General features: G+C 49.3%; 2 long non-coding RNA genes across 2 annotated transcripts; both read left to right on the forward strand.

Moving 5' to 3' along the window:
- Positions 1 to 4: 4 nt before the first annotated feature.
- Positions 5 to 15200, forward strand: LOC146072831 (uncharacterized). Its single transcript, XR_014473240.1, has 3 exons — positions 5 to 327; positions 9438 to 9533; positions 14499 to 15200. It is a non-coding gene; the product is annotated as an uncharacterized LOC146072831 (long non-coding RNA).
- A 253-nt stretch (positions 15201 to 15453) lies between these two features.
- On the forward strand, positions 15454 to 22817 carry LOC146072833 (uncharacterized). Its single transcript, XR_014473242.1, has 3 exons — positions 15454 to 15752; positions 19196 to 19291; positions 22454 to 22817. It is a non-coding gene; the product is annotated as an uncharacterized LOC146072833 (long non-coding RNA).
- The last annotated feature ends 164 nt before the right edge of the window (positions 22818 to 22981 follow it).

A 22981-nucleotide genomic window follows, 5' to 3' on the forward strand; every position in this document is an offset into this window, starting at 1 on the left:
CTCCATCTGACATTACTACTGAGTATACCACTGACTCCACTTCATCTGACATTACCACTGAGTATACCACTGACTCCACTCCATCTGACATTACTACTGAGTATACCACAGACTCCACACTGTCTGACACGACTCCTGAGTATACCACTGACACCACACCGTTTGACACGACTCCTGAGTATACCACTGACTCCACTCCTTCTCACACAACTCCTGAGCCTTCCACTGGAACTACTGTATCTGGCATGACTCCTGAGCCTATCATTGGATCCACTATATCTGGCACAACACATGAGCCTTCCACTGGAACCATGGTATCTAGCACAGGTAACCAGTGTCCACAGAAATATTCCAATGCTGCGTCTTTGGACCAATCTACAGATAAGCGGTGTATAGTTACACAAGGCGACCTCCTTTGCACATTATCACACAGCTGCTGCATACTAGGGCTCAGAGGCCATGAATTAGCATCCATCTATAAATCTGTCCCCAAAAATACTTTAGCAGCACACCTTTTACATTCCCATAGCACACCCTCAACCAGAATCCTTAGTGGCAACATGATGCAGCGCCCTAGTACCTAACAATAACCCTGACCCACTGAAGTGCGTGATCTGTATCACCTGCTAATACTATTTCCACTTTATCACTCTCTGTGGCTTAGTACATAAACCCCAAAGTCACAAGTGTTTGTAAATATAATAAACATTCTAGCACCTCATGTGTGTGTACCTCTAGCGCAGGGGTGGCCAACCGGTCAGAGGTAAAGAGTCGAAAAATATCGGTAGTCAAGCTAAAGAGCCGACATCAAGCGCGCGCCGAAGGTGCATGCGCCAAAAAAAGGGGCATACTCTATTTTTGACCCCTTTGGTGGGTGTGATACAAATATGCCTCCGATAATGCAGTGCCATATATACATATGCCCCCAATAGTGCCAGATACACATATGCCCCCCCCCACGGTGCCACGTATGCACCACACGGTGCCGGGTATGCCCCTACGGTGCCAGAAAGCTGGTATGCCCCCACAGTGCCAAAAGCTGGTATGCCCCCACAGTGCCACAAACTGCTATGCCCCCACAGTGCAAATTTCCCAGCAGCAGCACTCACCGTTGTTGCTGCTGCTGCCGGGCGGGGAGAGGACAGTCTGGTGTCCCCCTGCAGTTCTCCTGTCATGTCACTGTTGGGAGGAGATCACAGCACAGCGCACCGCGTGTCTCCTTCCCCCTCACTTCCCTGTGACTGGGCCGTCCACCAATCAAAGCTTGCTGGCCGGCTCCTGATTGGCTGCTGGCACGCAAGCTCTGATTTGCGGACGGCCCAGTCACAAGGATGCACAGTAAGGGGTAGGAGAGATGCGCGATGCGCACTCACCTCCCCTCAGAAGGAGAAGGGATTCAGGGAACCGGCAGCAGGGGGTACTGGGACGGACGGTGGGGTGCGGGCAGCAGTGGGAGCAGGAGCCGCACTTTACAAGGGGTAGAGCCGCATGAGGCTCAAGAGCCATGGGTTGGCCACCACTGCTCTAGCATGTTAAACCTTATCTTATCATAAACCTGAAATAAAGACTCGGAGACATAGGTTTGGCAGAAATTGTTAGCTGATTTATTATTTGAATATTTAAGCTAGTTTTTGATTTGATTAAACTAATTTAAATAAATGGTGGCCAAGAAAGAACGGCTACTAAACTAAACTCCACCCCCAAACTCAGCATACGTAATCAAACTACCCTACCAAGCGGTATCCACTCGACCTACTACATTGACTACCACCCAGCCAGGTGGTCTCGCTGCCCCTGAGCGGGAAATCGAGCGAAAGGCCTAAGTCAATGAAAAGGCGAGCGCTCCGAAAACAATCTATATACGTTGCATAAACAGGTAATGAAGGCTAAGAAACTATTAACCTGCCGTTCTTTCCCGCAAAGGCATGAACCCTGATCCCAGGGTACAGCCCCGCCACCAGCCTAAGACACCCTAGCAACAACCAGAAGCAGATCCTCCAGAAACATAAACAGCCCTTCACTAAATGAACCCCATCAGGCCTAAACAGGTGACGGCACTTAAACCTAATCCGTGTATGAGGTATAACAGCACCGCCGGCCGTTAAGCTTCTGTCTGGCCTCGTCAACCGCCTTAGCATCTCTGGCCCCTCTCCAACAAATACGAGGCACAATAAAAGACCACACTAACCTACAGTGTGGCCAGGCTGCACAAATGGCCTCCAGATCACTCAAGATCTGGGCCTGCAATCTCAGTTGGGACATTTTCCCAAGGTCGTTGCCACCGAGATGAAGCACCAGGACTTCGGGCACACCGAACCTGCGAACATTCGCCATAAGGAATGACTTCAGGGCGTCCCAAGTCATTCCCCTAACACCCAACCACCTAATGGATTGAGAGCAAGGAAACTCAGCCCCCCCCCCCCCCCCAGAGGCAACCAACCTAGCAGCCCAATAGATAAAGGAGTAACCCACTACCCACACCTTTAACCTATCGTACCCCACACCTATAAAAGGAGAAGAAAAAAGAAGCCATTAGTAAGGTTGTATTGATATGAAGGGACATGGTATTGGACTAGAGGATCTGCCAAAAAGAAAAAAATTGTAAGATTCTGATTGTGGCACATATTGGTGCCGGAGACATGCTTCAATCACAATTGAAGCCACACCAGGACACAAAAGGGAAGAGTCACAAACAATTGAGGGTAACAATACGTGGAAGGGGAATGCGGAATGAAAGGTGTACTCGGCCGGAGAAAAAACGACTGGACCTGCTGAGGGACTCTTAATTAAGACTATAGCCGAATTAAAAGGTCAATTCAGTCCGTCAGGTCAGACAAAAAGTGAGAAAACTCCGGACGCTGGCCCAACAGCAGAGCGTAGCTAATAGGTAGGGGTAACAAAGGATCATTCAGCATCCAAACAAAACAAACAAGAGAGCACAGCACGCTCAGGGCAGGAGGTGAAGCCTAATATATTTCTTATAGCTAGCAGAGCGCCACCTCCCTAAGACCTTAATGTCCCCAATAGATCGCCTGGCCACAGCAGCAGATGTGGCCGCCCCAATGCGAAAGGAATGGGTACCGAACTCCCGAGGGGAGAGACCCATTCCTGCCAAACAGTGACGCAACATCCAGCGAAACTGATAAAGAGTCACCGGGGACTCGTCATAATGCAAGAGCCAAGAGCCCTCGCGGGGCGGCCGCACCAACTCATACTGCGAGGCAAGAGCCACCGGACAGACCCCTTCCGGACTCACGGGCGCTAATGATACCCATCTACCCCTAGCCGCCTGATCTGTTTTGGACCGCCTAAGCCGCATCCATAGTGTCCCAGAATCTAATCGCACATCGGACAACAAAAGGACTGCTTCCCTGGACTTAGCCGGCGCCACAATTTCAGAGACCCTGAAAGCCCCATGGAATGCCAAAGAAAAAGTCAGGCTGAATAAGAGGGTCTCATACACTGAGTCAGCGCAGCGACCCACCCCATCCATCAGAGCCGGGAACATGGAAGCATCTATAGGACGCCGGGCGTCCGGGGGGACTGGGGAAACACGGGACCAGCCCTTCATTGCTCTGGTAATTAAGACACTTTTTGTGTAGTCAGGAAAGCCCTTAAGCCTACAGAAAAAGGAAATCCCTGCTAAATAGCGGGACGCCACTGCCCTGGACCTGCCAGAGCTGTACAAATGCCACAAGAAGGATGACAAGCGCTTGTACCCCTGCCTACCTGCACGCATGGCCCCTCCAGAGAACTCCTCCCACTCGGTCCAGGCCTGCCGATATGTCCTAAGGGTAGCAGGCGCCAGGGAGGACTCGGCTAACCCCTCCATTCCGGCCCGAACAGAAGAGGGGCAGGGAAACCCCACAGAGTCAGCATCGGGGCCAGTTCCCGAAAGCGTTGCCACTGGAAGCGAGAAAGGGCATCAGCCACCTCGTTCTCGACCCCGGGCACGTGTCGCGCCCTGAACAATATGTTGAAGCGCAAACATTGGAGAAACAGGTGACTCAACACGCGCAACACAACAAGCGACTTGGCCCTCTGATTGTTAATGGCGTGAACCGCCCCTAAATTATTACACCAGAAAAGCAGACTCCTGTTCGCCAGACGAGGTTCCCAGATCTCCATGGAAACCATAATGGGGAACAACTCCAACAGCAGCAAGTTTCGCGTCAAGCCTGACACAAACCAACCAGGGGGCCAAGGAGCAACACACCAGCTACCCGCTAAAAAACAACCGAAACCAGTGGAACCTGCGGCGTCAGTGAACAGCTGCAACCGAAGTTTGTCCACTACCGGGGCCAACCAGATCCGCACACCGTTGAAATGCTGGAGGAATGAAGCCCAAACCTCCAGGTCTCGCCTGATCTCGCTCGACAGGCGGACTAGGTGATGCGCTCTGGCCACCCCAGCAGTAGCACGCTCCAACTTTCTACAAAACAACCTGCCCATAGGCATAACTTTGCAAGCGAAATTCAGCAGCCCCAGCAGAGACTGAGCTTGATGCAATGGGACTTTTCTGGCTCGGCGACAAACGTCTACAGCCTCGCCAAGCTTCATGACCTTATCCCGTGGTAGCGAGCAAAGCCCCTGCACGGAGTCGATCTGGATCCCCAGAAAGGAAAGACACGTGACAGGGCCCTCCGTTTTCTCTTCCGCAATCGGAAATCCCGAAGTGATGGAAAAGAGAACGGATGCTATCCAAGATGGCCGCACAACGGGTGGACCTAGCCGGGCCCACACACAGAAAGTCATCAAGGTAATGATCGATTCCGCTCTCCCCTGACGACTGCTCCACACACCAATGCAAAAAGGTACTGAACCTCTCAAAAAAGGCACAGGATACCGAACACCCCATCGGCAAGCATTTGTCGATGAAATACTCCTCTCCTATGCGAAAGCCCATTAACCTGAAAGCATTGGGGTGTAATGTAAGCAGCTGGAACGCGGATTCAACATCAATCTTAGCCATAAGGGCCCCTGTACCATACGACCTCACCATAGCCAGAGCTTCGTCAAATGACTGATAAGCCACTGAAAAGCACGCTTCCGGGATGGCGTCATTGACAGAGAAACCCGCAGGGTAAGACAGATGTTGAATTAGGCGGAATTTGCCAGCGACCTACTTGGGCACGACTCCTACCGGGGAGATAACCAAGCCATCTACTGGGGGCTGATCAAAGGGGCAGGCCATACGCCCCAGCTGTAATTGTTTGTCCACTTTTTCCCTTAACACTTAAGGGAGTGAACGAGCAGACTACAGGTTTCTGAAGGAGCCCCCTCTAACTACGCCCTGAACTGGCAACTGGAACCCCTGACTAAAACCCTGAAACAAAAACTCTGCAGTCGCCCTATCTGGGTATCGGCTAAGCCAGCCGACCATCGCCTCGACCCGAACCGGGGTATGAGCCCTATCGAGGGTTCCCGGAGGGACCTGCCTTGGAGGAGGAACCTGCGCCCGCCCCTCTGCCGGGGCGGCCGCCTCGAAAGCAGTTGGAGGCTGGGTGGTTCCCGGAACAGTTGATGCAGACATGTTTAAACCTGCATTTCTGTCCCAGCTGGCAAGAGGAGTTGTTATAGGCAAAACATTTCCCTTTCTCCTGCCCTGGCCCCGCAGGCCTGGCCCCAGGCGCAGGACGTTGCGCCTGCGGGGTGCCCGGTGGAACCTTGGGTGCATTGGAGGGGGCCGTGGCTGCGGCAGCAGCTGTAGCTACACCCTCAACTGCCCTCAGATGGACCCTGACCACTTCCATCCACACCTCCACATTCTTACACCCCAGGTCCAATATGTGTAAGCAATCCTGCTTGCGTCGGAACTGCTCATCGTAGGTACGCCAAGCAGTGCCACCATATTTAATGTGCATGTCATGGACCATATGGATGTACCTTATGACATTCATATGCTCCTCAGGCCTGTCCTCCAAGTAGCAGGCCGCGAATACGCAGAAACCTGCCAGCCAATTATCATAGGAGCGGTATGCCTCTGCCCCTATCTCCCCTTTACCCTTGGCCTCTTTGAACACCTTCTTGGACTCCTCCGTCAGGCTAAACACATCCACAAAATCCCCCTTTTTAACCCAACAGCTCTCTCTAAGGCCCCTCAACACTGCCGTGTAGTCGCAGTGACCACCCCGGGAAGGTTACACCTCTTGCGTTCCCTACGTGATAAGGCCGCCTTCTTCCTCCGTTTTGTCCCCTGGGCCAAGCGCCCCATGGCCTTCTTAGCGTACTTAGCGGCCCGCTTGTGGGCCTTCGCCGCGCTGCTGTGGTCAGACCCACCGGCAGAAGAAGAGGAAGAAGAGGTAGATCGGGTGCCCTGGGAACTACATGACGACCCCCCAGAAGCAGACCCTGCCCTCTCCTCATCAGAGGCCTCACCTGCCGACTCTGAGCAGCCCAGGTATCATCATCCGTGTCGACATCGTCAGACGTGTCGACCTCCTCGATGACGACATCGTCGTGTCAGGGAAATCCTCTTCCATGGCAGTATCATACTCGTCTGGGACGAGGGCTGGGCGACCTAAGGCCCGGCGTGAGGGACCCCGTCTACTGGCCCGCCGTGGGGTGGGTTCAATGGTGTCAGGGTAACTGGCAGACCTCCCCCCCATCACCGCTACTGCATCTCCTATATCCTGTAAGGCCCGCATGAATTGGGAGCAACCCCGGGTGACACCCCTGCTGGCCGAAGCTGGTGACCTCCCACTAGCACCGTCACCCCCTGCGTCCCGAGGCATTGCCTGCACCAGGGGAGCCAGAGCCCCAGCAACCGAGGACCAAGCAGCAGAGAGGGCCTCGGGGTCAAAGGCCACGTCGGCAAATCCCGCCGCAGGGCCACGACTGGTCCTCCGACCGTGTCGACCACCCCGGGCGGAGCTCCTGCCCCGAGCATGTCCAGAAACCCTAGGTCCCCCACCCACAGCGTCACCCCCGGCAAGCCGGGACCTGTTGCCCAGCAAAGTAGGCATATATGGCCTCGGGGACCCCGGTGGGGAATCCCTCGCTATCCCTAGATATCGGCGTGCCCCCACACCTCCCCGCGCCCAGGCTGGTGTGCGCACAAGCGGTGCCCTGTGAGCCCCAGCAACAGGCTGGGAGCTCTGAATGAGGCCCCTATCAGACACGCTCCTCCGTGACCCTGCAGCTACACCCCTCCCGGGACCCCCCCGCCGACTCCTAGCAGGGGCCGGGGATGCTGAGGCAGCATTAGGCCCCCTCCCACCCGCGGACGTGCGCCGCGACGCGGCTCCACGCCGCCCCCCAGCCGACCCGGAGGAGGCCGCACCCGCAGCCCGGGGGCTGGGGCTAGGAGACAAAGCCCTCCTCACACGCTGACCTGCGGGAGGCGCGGACGCCGTTGCCGCGGGCGACCGCGCGGTAAGCACGGCGGCGGGCAGCTGGGCATCCTCATTAGCAAAACGGGCAGGCAGCCTGGCAGTACGCCGTGGGCGTGGGGACCGCGAGGACATGCTAGAAGGGAAAGGTGCTTAAATTAGGACAAGTGAGAGCTCAAGGGAAAAACGTCCACTCTTTAAAATTTCAGCAGGAAAGAGAGGAAGACTCCTCCCTTTCCTGACCCAATATTCAGCTAACTCTGCCATTCCCAAGCACCTTATTGGATCCCCGAGTCACATGCTCCGCAATGGTCACACACACAGCCTGGGATGTTTAACCCATTCCATGCCTAGTGCTGGCATTACATTAATCTTATTTTGTTTATATTGTCAGAGATGTAACTAAACTTTTTGATGCTCTGCTCTTTGAGAAGGGTCATGACAAAAGTGATCCCAGAGAAAGCCCATGCTATGATGTCCCCTCCAACATGCATGTACTGATGAAGCATGCTTCATCCTGCAGGGGGGTCTGGCGGTCGGATCGCCAGCCGCCGGAAGGGGACGTGTGTGCACGAGAAGTGCAAGTGTCCCCTTACAACGTAGCTCCCCACCAGTCTCTGTCGCCTCGCCGCAAGTCCCCGATGCTCGCCCCACCTCCCCGCTCCTCCTCTAACCCTGCCCATCTCCCTGAAGTGGAGACGGGCAGGGTTCGCATCCCCAGCTGCCCAGAAACTGACGTGCGTGTATGTGGGACGCTCGCGTGTCCCAGTCAGATGGAGTGACATCTCGCCAGTGTGGGCATTCTGGTGAGCCCTGGCGCTGTCTGAGAGATGCTCCATCTGTACTTAATTTCAATATAACCAGAATTCAAACCCATTACTTGCTGTATTCCAGCATATATATCCTAAAAATTAAGCTATTTGGTCCTAAATAAAATGCAGAGATTTCTAAAAACTGCAAAAGAAGCTACTTGTACTATGTGAAAATGATTAAGCAGATCTATGTAGTGTGCAGCCACATTCAATCTTTTGCAGCCGACCACTACATAGATCTGTTCAGCTACAAACTACAATGTGAGCGTCAAATAGTTCGAATTTCTTTGCTTCCTATGTAAGGGCAGACAGGTGATGAATAGCATGTCTGACTGCAATGCCACAGGCGATGAGATTGGCTACCTTACTCTAGTCCACATGCAACGTTGCTTGCGGATACAGGTATAAGGCCTTCTGCCACTCGCACAGCCACCTGCCCTCCTCTCAATCCCGAGTTCCCCAGTCAGATGCAATTGGTTGTTTTGCACAAACCAAATCATGTGATGGTCACCGACCATCGAATGATTTGGAAGGAGCAAGCAAAATTTTCTGGTGTCTTTGCTCTGTGCGCACCCAGTACGGGAAGAGGGCGGGCAGCTGACATCCCTGCAGCTGACATCCAGGGATGTCAGCTGCCTGCCCCTGGCAGCCATGCTGCTGCCGAATTTCCATGGGAGTGCCCAGCCTTTTCATGGGAACACCCATGAAACACTGGGCATTCCCATGGGCGCAGTCCGTCAACGCCGTCCCATGCCCAGCGCCCGCACTGGTAGGTGCAATCAGGAGGTCGAACTAGCAGTTTGCCATGCCCACTCGCACCAAGCATATGCACTTGCATAGAAATGCTGATGCATAGTAATGAAACATTGCTCCCCGTATGAATACGCAGGGGAGCGAGTGATCCAGAATAAGGACCTGAGTCCCGAGTATGTTGGCATCTTATAAAGGACAGTGTGACTGAATAACAAGGAGCTCTCAGGCAACATCGATGAATGTTGTATAGGTATTAGTAAAGGTTAAGGAGACCGGGGTAGATAGAAGATGATGGGCATACGCATTGCACAATCCAAACCTCATGAGACTCTGGGAAACAGAACATCTCTAGGTTTTGGCAGAACGTTAGTTGGATTTATGGCTGTTTGTAATTTTTATTGCGTATTTACCCATTAGCAAATGATCAACTTGATGCACATTTATACTGTAGCCCAATCATACATTTGATTAATTATGCAAATGAAGCAATGACTGATATTTATTAGTTGCTGATCAAGATCTTTAATGTATCTGTGTATAGATTACTGTCTAAATGGCGGCACTTATGATGGGATAAAATGTCAGTGCCCAGAGGACTTCACAGGATCTCGGTGTGAAATACCGAACAACAGAACAGGTGCGTATAAATCACTAACATCCCCAGGAATATATAATTGTAGTATTATTATTATTATTATTATTATTATTATTATTATTAGTTATGTATGAGTGTGGGAGATACTGGAGAACTAGAGCAAGCCTAGGAAAGTACAGGGAACATCTAAACTCCACACAGATAGGGCAGTGATCATAAAAGTAGGCATGGCCGAAGCAATGTACTCTAACCACTGTGCCACCAGGCTACCATTACATGCCAGACATTGCTGTATTGTTCTGGTAATTGGAGGAATAGTGTATTTGGAGCTGGGAACAGATGCAGCACTGGGCCGGGAGCCTTACTTACATTCCTGTACATATACATTATTTCAGGGTCTCCTGGTAGACTGGAATCAGTCCTCCTCCTATTCATACTAGCGCATTTTACCTCCTTGCTATCACCGAGACCTGGCTCTCCACCTCTGATTCTGTCTCTCCAGCTGCTCTCTCCCACGGTGGCCTCTCTTTCTCTCACACTCCCAGGCCTGACGGTCGCCAAGGTGGCGGTGTGGGTTTTCTCCTCTCAGCCTCATGCACCCACAGTGTCATTCACCCTGAACCCTCTCTCCTTTTCTCCTCCTTTGAGTCTCACTCTATCCGTCTATACTACCCCTACCATCTCTGTGTCGCTGCAATCTACCGCCCCCCTGGCCCTATCTCCCAATTTCTTGACAACTTAGCCGCCTGGCTTCCACACTTCCTCTCCTCTGACCTGCTATCTGTCATTCTTGGTGACTTTAACATCCCCTTGCACCCCTGGCACCTCCAAACTCCTCACTCTCTGCTCCTCTCTTGGCCTATCTCAGTGGACTACCTCTCCCACCCACATCCACGGACACTCCCTCGATCTCGTCTTCTCTCGCTCTTGTTCCCTTACTGACTACACTATCTCGGCTTTTCCTCTTTCTGACCATAACCTCATCTCCTTCTTCCTCACTGCTTCCCACTCTCCCACCCCCCCTCCCAAGCGCATTGTCTCACGGCATAACGTCAACACACTTGATCTTGCTGCCTTCTCAAACACGCTGTGTCCTCTTCTCGCCCCAATCGCCGCCATGTCCTGCCCGAACCTCGCCGCCTCCCTCTACAATGACACCCTATCTTTGGCATTGGACTCTGCCTGCCCTCCCTCCTCTATCCCCCTTCGATGCTCCAACCCCCAACCGTGGCACTCGCCTATCATCCGATTCCTTAAAAAGTGCTCTCGCACTGCTGAGCGCTTCTGGAAGAAATCACGCTCCCTCGCGGATTATCTCCATTTCAAATTCATTATTTTCTCCTTCAGCTCTGCCCTTGCTCTGGCCAAGGAATCCTACTTTAATTCCCTCATCCTTTCCCAATCATCCAATCCCCGCAGGCTCTTCGCCACCTTCAACTCCTTGCTCTCCCCCCCTCCTCCAGCTCTTCCATCCTCCATCGTAGCCGCTGACTTTGCTACCTACTTTTAAACCAAAATCTCCTCTCTCAGGACTGCCATCACTGCTGCCATGACCTCACCCTCTCCCTCCTCCCCTCCTACATCTCCACTCCCCTCCTTCCAACCCCTGTCCTCATTTTACCCCACCACTGCTGCTGAAGTCCACTCTATCCTTCAATCCGCTTCTCCCTCCACCTGCCCGCTCGATCCTATCCCCTCCAACATTATCCGTCGTCTCAGTCCGTCAGTCTGCTCTCACCTGCCTCACCTCTTTAATCTTTCCCTATCCTCTGGGATCTTCCCTTCCTCCCCCTCAAACACGCTCTTGTCTCCCCAATTCTCAAAAAAACAAATCTGGACCCCAATTCTCCATCCAACTACAGGCCCATCTCCCTCCTCCCTTTTGCCTCCAAGCTCCTAGAACATCTCACCTATAATCGTCTTCTTAGCCACCTTACTGCCAACTCCATTCTAGACCCCCTCCAATCTGGGTTCCGCCCTTTACATTCCACTGAAACTGCCCTGACCAAAGTCACTAACGATCTACTATCGGCTAAATCCAAAGGCCTCTTCTCTATCCTCATCCAGCTTGATCTGTCGGCTGCCTTTGACACTGTTGACCACCCTCTCCTGCTCAACACCCTCCGCTCCTTTGGCATCACTGGCATGGTCTTCTCCTGGTTCACCTCTCCGATCGCTCCTTCTCCATCTCCACTCCGAGCTCCTCCTCTCCTACTAGCCCGCAGCCAGTCGGTGTTCCCCAAGGGTCAGTCCTTGGCCCTCTCCTCTTCTCCCTCTACACCACCTCTCTGGGCACCCTCATCAGCTCCTATGGTTTTCATTACCACCTTTATGCTGATGATACCCTAATCTATCTCTCCTCCCCCGACCTATCCCCATCACTCCTGTCCAAGGTCTCCGAATGCCTCACGGCCATCTCAGCCTGGATGACCCAACGCTTCCTGAAACTAAACATGGCTAAAACTGAACTTCTAATCTTCCATACCCCGAACATCCCCTCTTCTCCCACGGTCTCCATCAGCATTGGTGAAACCGAGATCACCTCCACCGACCAAACGCGCTGCCTCGGTGTAATCATTGATTCCTCCCTCTCTTTCACCCCCCACATTCGTGCTCTCTCACAGTCTTGCCGCTTTCACCTACGCAACATCTCACGCATCAGACCATTCCTCTCCACTGACGCGACCAAAATTCTCATTCACTCTCTTGTCATCTCTCGCCTTGACTACTGCAACATCCTTCTCTCTGGGCTACCTCTCACCCACCTCGCACCTCTCCAATCCATTCTTAACGCTGCTGCTAGACTCATCTTCCTCTCCCGCTGTTCTACCTCCGCCTCCCCCCTCTGTCTATCTCTTCACTGGCTCCCCATTCCCTTCCGAGTTCTCTTTAAACTCCTCACCACCACCTACAAGGCTCTCTCCTCCTCCACCGCTCCTTACCTCTCTTCACTGATCTCTATCCACACTCCCTCCCGTCCTCTTCGCTCCATCGCTGACCGCCGACTGACCTCTCACCTAATCACCTCCTCCCACTCCCGTGTCCAAGACTTCTCTCGTGCTGCCCCCCTGCACTGGAACAACCTCCCACCACCCATCAGGCTTTTTGATTCCCTTACCTCCTTCAAGCGCTCCCTCAAAACCCACTTTTTTCGACTAGCCTATCCCTCCTCCTAACCTCTTTTGATCCTCCTATCCTGCCTCCGTTCCCATCCGTTCCTACAGTACTTTCCTATTGTTTTTCGTTCGTCCACCCACCTCCTTTTAGTATGTTAACTCTTATGAGTAGGGTCCTCCTTCCTCACGTACTCACCCTACCTCTTTACCTCACCTGTGCTCCTGTCCTGTTTTTCCCTTCCTCTACTTCATCCTCAGTCTCCTCGACAATTTTGACACCTACTTCTGAACTGATGCTGATTTTAGTACTACCAGCTATACCCCTATTTATACTGTATTTTTCAACACACCCTGTACGTTACCTTGTCATTTGTTTTTTATTTGCTATGTACGGCGCTGCGGACACTTTGTGGCGCCTTATAAATAAACGTACTACTACTACTAGTAGCAATGTGCTGAGACCAGTTGTGGATCATGGAGTCATCATTATTTACGTCAACAGTGCTGTAGGTTGACCTCAAAAGTTTGACATGTACAAAGTCGATAGAGCAAATGGTCAGCAGGGAAAGGTTGAAATATGAAAATGTTTTCTGTGTCAATGTAGACACCTGAGCACATGGACCCCCAGTGAGTGTACTGCGTCCCCTCATAGGTTTTCTGCTAACACCTGTTGTGTTTATGGAGGAAATTGGGGGAAGATCCAGTGACAACATGGCTGTAATGGCGTTAGTGATCTACTGCTGAACAGGACACTAACAGTATTTCCTACAATTATATACAGACAACTAGTGGATACTAGGCTCAATCATGTTCCCCTTCTGGGATGAGGTTTGTCCCTCTGCAGCAGCGGCCCTTACACACAGGGATCCTTATTGGGAATCATGGACTGTGCTTGGGCAGTGGTGGGGAACGATGTATCACAGTTTTAGATACAGAACTGTCAGCCTGACACATTATACTTACTTTGGTTGCAGTCCAAAATTATTCTGCAGTTCCAGTTTGACATCAGAACTCAGAGTTTCAGGTTGATTCCTGTATCCTAGCCCTAATCTTTTTTCTTCTCCCTTGGGTAATTCCCTTAATTAGTTTCCTTCTTTGTCCCTTTGAGATATCCTAGCATTAGTATGGAACGGCCCAGTCAGATGGCTGAGGCTTCCTTGTCAGACGTTGGAATAAAGGTCAAATTTCCTTGCGGGGGAACCATGGTGAAAACTGCCAGTGTTTTACAGTCTGTGGCCTTGCTCTGGGTCTCCGTTAACTGCCTGTTACTAGCCGGAGTTCTATAGTCCATGAGCATGGATCCATTTTGGTTAAGATTGGTAAGATGTTAGGTACTGGCTGTTACACTAGGGGGCACTCTTCTAGTACATGTAACAGCAGTAGCAGGATCACAATTAGCACAGCCTGGAAATGTTCTACCATTGCGGCTGGTATGTGGGATTTTGTCTATTTTCCTCTTTTGCACACACATACCCATATTGATCACTACAGCTTCCGATCATACAGTACTTAACCTTTTGCAGTACAATTTTTGTTTTTTTGCAATTCAAACAGTCTGTTTTTATTTTAAATTCAAGAATGGTCTACATTGAATGTTGAATGATGTTCATGTTGGTATTATAAAGTGGCTCACCATTAGATCTGCTAATAGCGCTAGGGCTTTTGAGCCTAACTAGACATTGGACCTGGAAGGATTAAATTAGTAGTCATTGGGAAATAAAGCCTGGATAATAACATAGAAAGGTGTTAGCCAATATATATATATATATATATATATATATATATATATATATATATATATATATATATATATATATATATGTATATGAGTTTACAAAGTGCAGCCATATTGTCTAGTGTCAATTAATTCAAACCTAATTTTCTTCAACAGACCCAACTCCTACAAAAGCTACAAGCAATTCATCTTCCTCAGCCGCAGCATCCAGCACTACAACTATGCCTGAAACAACAGAGACCATATTTCACACAAGTACTACACACATAGAACCTACAGACACCAGTACATATGACATTACCACTGAGTATACTACTGACTCCACTCCATCTGACATTACCACTGAGTATACTACTGACTCCACTCCATCTGACATTACTACTGAGTATGCCACTGACTCCACTCCATCTGACATTACTACTGAGTATACTACTGACTCCACTCCATCTGACATTACTACTGAGTATACTACTGACTCCACTCCATCTGACATTACTACTGAGTATACCACTGACTCCACTCCATCTGACATAACTACTGAGTATACCACTGACTCCACTCCATCTGACATTACTACTGAGTATACCACAGACTCCACTCCATTTGACATTACTACTGAGTATACCACAGACTCCACTCCATCTGACATTACTACTGAGTATACTACTGACTCCACTCCATCTGACATTACTACTGAGTATACCACTGACTCCACTCCATATGACATTACTACTGAGTATACCACAGACTCCACTCCATCTGACATTACTACTGAGTATACCACTGACTCCACTTCATCTGACATTACCACTGAGTATACCACTGACTCCACTTCATCTGACATTACTACTGAGTATACCACTGACTCCACTTCATCTGACATTACTACTGAGTATGACATTACCACTGAGTATACCACAGACTCCACTCCATCTGACATTACCACTGAATATACCACTGACTCCACTCCATCTGACATTACTACTGAGTATACCACAGACTCCACTCCATCTGACATTACTACTGAGTATACCACTGACTCCACTCCATCTGACATTACTACTGAGTATACCACTGACTCCACTCCATCTGACATTACTACTGAGTATACCACAGACTCCACACTGTCTGACATGACTCCTGAGTATACCACAGACTCCACACTGTCTGACATGACTCCTGAGTATACCACTGACACCACACCGTTTGACACAACTCCTGAGTATACCTCTGACTCCACTCCTTCTCACACGACTCCTGAGCCTTCCACTGGAACTACGGAATTTGACACAACTCCTGAGCCTTCCACTGGAACTACTGTATCTGGCATGACTCCTGAGCCTAGCATTGGATCCACTATATCTGGCACAACACATGAGCCTTCCACTGAAACCATGGTATCTAGCACAGGTAACCAGTGTCCACAGAAATATTCCAATGCTGCGTCTTTGGACCAATCTACAGATAAGCGGTGTATAGTTACACAAGACGACCTCCTGTTGCATTTGCACATTATCACACAGCTGCTGCATACTAGGGCTCAGAGGTCATGAATTAGCATCCATCTATAAATCTGTCCCCAAAAATACTTTAGCAGCCCACCTTTTACATTCCCATAGCACACCCTCAACCAGAATCCTTAGTGGCAACATGATGCAGCGCCCTAGTACCTAACAATAACCCTGACCCGCTGAAGTGCGTGATCTGTATCACCTGCTAATACTATTTCCACTTTATCGCTCTCTGTGGCTTAGTACATAAACCCCAAAGTCACAAGTGTTTGTAAGTATAATTATGTTGTTTATAGATACCAGAGATGTAACTAAACTTTTTGATGCTCTGCTCTTTGAGAAGGGTCATGACAAAACTGATCCCAGAGAAAGCCCATGCTATGATGTCCCCTCCCACATGCATGTACAGATGAAGCACGCTTCATCCAGCAGGGTCTGGCGTTCAGATCACCATCCGCAAGCCGCCAGAAGGGTACGCGCGCTCACGAGAAGCGCGCGTGTCCCCTTACAACGTAGCGCCCCACCAGTCCCTGTCACCTCCCCGCCAGTCCCCAATGCTCACCCCCACTTCCTTGCTCCTCCTCTAACCCTGCCCATCTCCCAGAAGTGGAGAGGGGCAGGGTTTGCATCCCCAGCTGCCTAGAAACTGACGTGCGTGCATGCTCGCCAGTGTGGGCATTCTAATGAGCCCTGGCGCTGGCTGAGAGGCGCTCAATCTGTACTTAACTTCAGATGCCTTTCATATTCAGTTACAATGCCCTTTATTTAAAAAACTAATTTCAATGTAAACAGAATTTAAACCCATTACTAGCTGTATTCCAGCATGTACTTAAGCTATTTGGTCCTAAATAAAAACCAGAGATTTCTAAAAACTGCAAAATAAGCTACTTGTACTATGTGAAAATGATTAAGCAGATCTATGTAGTGTGCAGCCACATTCAATCTTTTGCAGCCACCCACTACATAGATCTGTTCAGCTACAAACTACAATGTGAGCGTCAAATAGTTCAAATTTCTTTGCTTTCTATATAAGGGCAGATAGGTGATGAATAGCATGTCTAACTGCAATGCCACAGGCGATGAGATTGGCTACCTTACTCTAGTCCACATGCAAAATTGCCTTCTGCCGCTCGCACAGCCGCCTGCCTTTCCCTCACTTGGCGAGTTCCCTGCCCACCTGCAAATTGTTGTTTTGCACAAATTAAATCATGTGATGATCGACGACCATCAAATGATTTGGAAGGAGCAAGCAAAATTCTCTGGTGTCTTTGCTCTGTGCGCACCCAGTACGGGAAGAAGGCGGGCAGCTGACATCCAGGGATGTCAGCTGCCCGCCCCCGGCAGCCCTGTTACTGCCAAATTTCCATAGGATTGCCCAGCATTTTCATGGGAAAACCCATAAAACACTGGGCATTCCCATGGGCGCAGTCCGTCACCGCCGTCCCATGACCAGCTCCCGCACTGGTATGTGAAATCAGGACGCCATGCCCGCTCGCACCAAGCATATGCACTTGCACAGAAATGCTCATGCGTAGTAATGAAACATTGCTCCCCGTATGAATACGGAGGGGAGCGAGTGATCCAGAATAAGGACCTGAGTCCCAAGTATGTCAGCATCCAATAAAGGACAGTGGGGCAGATGTATTAAGCTTGAAGAAGAGATAAAGTGAAAGGCGATAAAGCACCAGCCAATGAACTGTGTTTGAAATATGACAGTTGGGAGTTGATTGGCTGATGTTTTATCTCCTTTCACTTTATCTCCAGTTTATCTCTTCTCCAGGCTTAATACATCTGCCACAGTGTGACTGAATAACAAGGAGCGGTACTTGTGGAGTATCACGGCTCCCACGACCTTGATCGTATGCTGATCGTATGATAAAAAATCGCATCGCATACGATCAAATCGCATGCGATGCGATCGCACCCGATTTTGCACTGAAATGCATAAAAATGCATTGAAATGTGTAGTAAACATGTGAAATGCCCCCAAATGCCATTTTTCATAGTGTACCACCCCCACTATCAACGTCAACCCGAAGCGTGGCGAGCGCAGTGAGCCCGCGAGGGGTGGCGGTACGCATCCTACGACCCCCACTATCCACGTCGGCGTGGAGTTGATAATAGAAAGTGTGGCGAGCGCAGCGAGCCACCAAGCCCGAAGCGTGGCGAGCGCAGCGAGCCCCGCGAGGGGACGCGGATACCTTCACAGCTATACGCGTCCCCTCGCGGGCTTCACAGTTATCCGCGTCCCCTCGCGGGGCTTGCTACGCTCGCCAAGCTTCGGGCTAGGTGGCTCGCTGCGCTCGCCACACTTTCTATTCTCAACTCCACGCCGACGTGGATAGTGGGGGTATGAAAAGGTCGTAGGACGCGTACCGCCGCCACTCGCCACGCTTCGGGTTGGCGTTGATATTGGGGGTGGTACACAGTGGAAAATGACAGTTGGGGGCCAATTAACATGTTTCATACTAATTTTAATGCATTTGGATGCATTTAAGATCAAAAACGTATGCCATCGCATCGCATCGTATCGCATCGTATGCCATCGTATGGCATCCGATGCGATCGCATACGATTTTTGAACAAAAATGCTGAAAAATCTGTAAAAATCGCATCGCATACCATCGTATGCCACTACATATGGCATACGATGCCATACGATGGGAGCCGTGATACTTCACAAGTACCCAAGGAGCTCTCAGGCTTCGTCCATGAATGTTGTATAGGTATTAGTAAAGGGTAAGGAGACCGGGGTAGATAGAAGATGACAGACATACGCATTGCAGAATCCAAACCTTGTGAGAGTCTGGGAAACAGAACATCTCTAGGTTTTGGCAGAACGTTAGTTGGATTTATTGCTGTTTGTAATTTTTATTGCGTATTTGCCCATTAGCAAATGATCAACTTGATGCACATTTATACTGTAGCCCAGGGGTTCCCAATCTTTTTCTAATCACGGCACCCTAGTGTATCAGAATTTTTCCACGGCACCCCTAGGCCCCAAAAGATATATATCAAATAAAGTAGATTGTGTTTATATGTGCTTCTTAGGTTCAGTTATGTGGTAAAGGGCAGGATTTGGTTCTGATTGTATACATTTTATGATTGCAGCCACCAGCACTGGTTTTGTCCAGAAATAATTGATCATAAATAATTTGAGTTGATCCTGGACGACCAACCCGAGGCACCCCTGCAAGTGTCTCGAGGCACCCCAGGGAGCCACGGCACACAGTTTGGGAACCACTGCTGTAGCCCAATCATACATTTAATTACTTATGCAAATGAAGCAATGACTGATATATATTAGTTGCTGATCAAGATCTTTAATGTATCTGTGTATAGATTACTGTCTAAATGGCGGCACTTATGATGGGATAAAGTGTCAGTGCCCAGAGGACTTCACAGGATCTCGGTGTGAAATACCGAACAACAGGACAGGTGCGTATAAATCACTAACATCCCCAGGAATATATAATTGTAGTATTATTATTATTATTATTAGTTATGTATGAGTGTGGGAGATAACTGCAGCACAGGAGGAAGCCTATGTAAGTACAGGGAACACACAAACTCCACACAGATAGGACAGTGATCATAAAAGTAGGCATGGCTGAAGCAATGTACACTAACCACTGTGCCACCAGGCTGCCATTACATGCCAATCGTTGCTTTATTGTTCTGTTAATTGGAGGAATAGTGTATTTGGAGCTGGGCACAGATGCAGCACTGGGCCGGGAGCCTTACTTACATTCCTGTACATATACGTTATTTCCGGGTCTACTGGTAGACTGGAATCAGTCCTCCTCCACTCTAGTAGCAATGTGCTGAGACCAGTTGTGGATCATGGAGTCATCATTATTTACGTCAACAGTGCTGTAGGTTGACCTCAAAAGTTTGACATGTACAAAGTCCATATAGCAAAAGGTCAGCAGGGAAAGGTTGAAATATGAAAATGTTTTCTGTGTCAATGTAGACACCTGAGCACATGGACCCCCAGTGAGTGTACCGCGTCCCCCTCATAGGTTTTCTGCTAACACCTGTTGTGTTTATGGAGGAAATTGGGGGAAGATCCAGAGACAACATGGCTGTAATGGCGTTAGTGATCTACTGCTGAACAGGACACTATCAGTATTTCATACAATTATATACAGACAACTAGTGGATACTAGGCTCAATCATGTTCCCCTTCTGGGATGAGGTTTGTCCCTCTGCAGCAGCGGCCCTTACACACAGGGATCCTTATTGGGAATCATGGACTGCGCTTGGGTAGTGCTGGAGGAATGATGTATCACAGTTTCAGATACAGAAATGTCAGCCTGACACATTATACTCATGGTCACCATTACTCTCTCAGAAATCTGTTTTCATCTTGACCTCAGTGTCCTTTCTGTGAACTGATGTTGCCGTTTTGGAGGTGACCCTACACTCTGAGCATAAAAGTTGTGCATGAGCCTGGCTTAATTCCTCTTGTTTTAGTAGGTTGTATTATGACTTCACTCTTCCATCTGTCCTGCAGTCCAGGAGATCCTACTTGTAATGTTCATTGCCTGGGGAATCTGTTTAGCATACAAGCTGCAGTATTTGTTCCTACTGTACCTGCTGAATCTCCTTCCAGGCTGATAAGACGGTGGCCAGAAATCACATCCTGTTCAGTGGGACCAGCTGCGCCGCAAGGAGACTGTGTGTGGCCACACAAAGCGGTGTAGCCTGATCCTAAAGAACAGGGTCTGCCTACTCCCGACCACATTTCATGTGTAATACAGGGCAACACGTTAAAACATTGGACTAGACAGCTGTGTCTGCACTGCTAATGTGTAGCTAGCCACATATTTTAGGAAACTGTGTGCAGGCTCTTTGTGGTGCAGCAGGTCCCATTGAATGAGACCCTTTGCACTTCTATATGTGGCCACAGCCTTAGCCACCTGAAAGCTCTCCTGTGTGAGCAGTCTGCGTAATCCGGATGTAAAATGTGCAGAGAGAGTTAGATTAGGTTGGGGTATGTTTAAAATTAAATTTAAATTGCAGGATAAGAATAAAACAGCCAGAATTTACTCTGCACAGAAACAAAATAACGCGACCAAATGTAACTCTGTCTGCAGATGTTACATCTGCCCCACCTGCAGTGCTCACGGTTTTCTTAATTAAAGAAGGAGTTTGCTTTTGTGAAACAACCTGAATCTCCCACCAATCCAGAGGAGACAGCTGTTCAGCTGATTTGAGCAGCCAATCCTTGCATCCCAGCAGGTATAAAGAGTCAGCCCATGAAGTATAAAGCTGCCAGTGTAGTGATGTCCACATCCTGGCTGCATACCTTCACTGAGCTCCTGCTGAATCATTTCCTATCCAAAGACTCCTGAGCAGGTTTTCATTCTGCTGCAACCAGTTCCGGTCCAAAAAATGCTCCTTTGGTTCCAGCCTGATAATCACTCCCATCAGTTACAGGATGACATTTGCTCCAATCAGCTGCAGCTTGGCTATATTTCTCGGGGCTCCGTCTCCTGCAGTAATGAAAAATGACACGACAAAATGGCTGCCCCAGTACAGCAGAGTTTTTTTAGGGATGTTAGAGGAGGCGGCGGCCTCCTCTAGCATCCTTAAAAACTGTCTGCTATTAGGGGGCAGCCATTTTTGCCGCGGTGGCGGCGGCATGTGGAGGGGTAAGGGGGGGTCGGGGTCTGACCAGAGTGCCCGGGCACCGGGGGCGCCCCGCTGACGCTTGCTCCTCCAAGCAGCCGCGGTGGCTGCCTTACGGTAGCTACGCCTCTGATCCTAGCCCTAATCTTTTTTTCCTGTCCCTTGGGTAATTCCCTCAATTAGTTTCCTTCTTTATCCCTTGAAGATATCCTAGCACTGGTATGGAACGGCCCAGTCAAATGACTGAGGCTTCCTTGTCAGACGTTGAAATAAAGCTCAAATTTCCTTGCAGGTGAAAACTGCCAGTGTGTTACAGTCTGTAGCTTTGGTCTGGGTCTCCATCAACTGCCTGTTACTAGTTGGAGTTCTTCTATAGTCCATGAGCATGAATTATAAATTCCAGCAAGCTTCCAACATCATTAATTGGATCCATTTTGGTTAAGATCCAAAGCCGGATCCACAAAAACCTCAGAGAGTGACAGAAAGATGTTATAGAAGATACATTACCATGTTAGGTACTGCCTGTAACACTAGGGGGCACTCTTCTAGTACATGTAACAGCAGTAGCATCACAATTAGCACAGCCTGGAAATGTTCTACCATTGCGGCTGGTATGTGGGATATTGTCTATTTTCCTCTTTTGCGCACACACATACCCATATTGATCACTACAGCTTCCGATCATACAGTACTTAACCTTTTGCAGTACAATTTTTTATTTATTTGCAATACAGTCTGTTTTTATTTTAAATTCAAGAATGGTCTACATTGAATGTTGGATGATGTTCATGTTGGTATTATAAAGTGGCTCACCATTAGATCTGCTGAAAGGGTTAAATTAGTAATAATTGGGGATAAAAGCCTGGATAATAACATAGAAAGGTGTAAGCCAATATATATATGAGTTTACAAAGTGCAGCCATATTGTTTAGTGTCAATTAATTCAAACCTAATTTTCTTCAACAGACCCAACTCCTACAAAATCTACAAGCAATTCATCTTCCTCAGCTGCAGCATCCAGCACTACAACTATGCCTGAAACAACAGAGACCATATTTCACACAAGTACTACACACATAGAACCTACAGACACCAGTACATATGACATTACTACTGAGTACACTACTGACTCCACTCCATCTGACATTACTACTGAGTATACTACTGACTCCACTCCATCTGACATTACTACTGAGTATACCACTGACTCCACTCCATCTGACATTACTACTGAGTATACCACTGACTCCACTCCATCTGACATTACTACTGAGTACACCACAGACTCCACTCCATCTGACATTACTACTGAGTATACTACTGACTCCACACTGTCTGACATTACTACTGAGTATACTACTGACTCCACTCCATCTGACATTACTACTGAGTATACTACTGACTCCACTCCATCTGACATTACTACTGAGTACACCACAGACTCCACTCCATCTGACATTACTACTGAGTATACCACTGACTCCACTCCATCTG

Source organism: Crinia signifera, chromosome 4, assembly GCF_055691185.1.
Source record: "Crinia signifera chromosome 4, ASM5569118v1, whole genome shotgun sequence".
Classification (NCBI taxonomy): domain Eukaryota; kingdom Metazoa; phylum Chordata; class Amphibia; order Anura; family Myobatrachidae; genus Crinia; species Crinia signifera.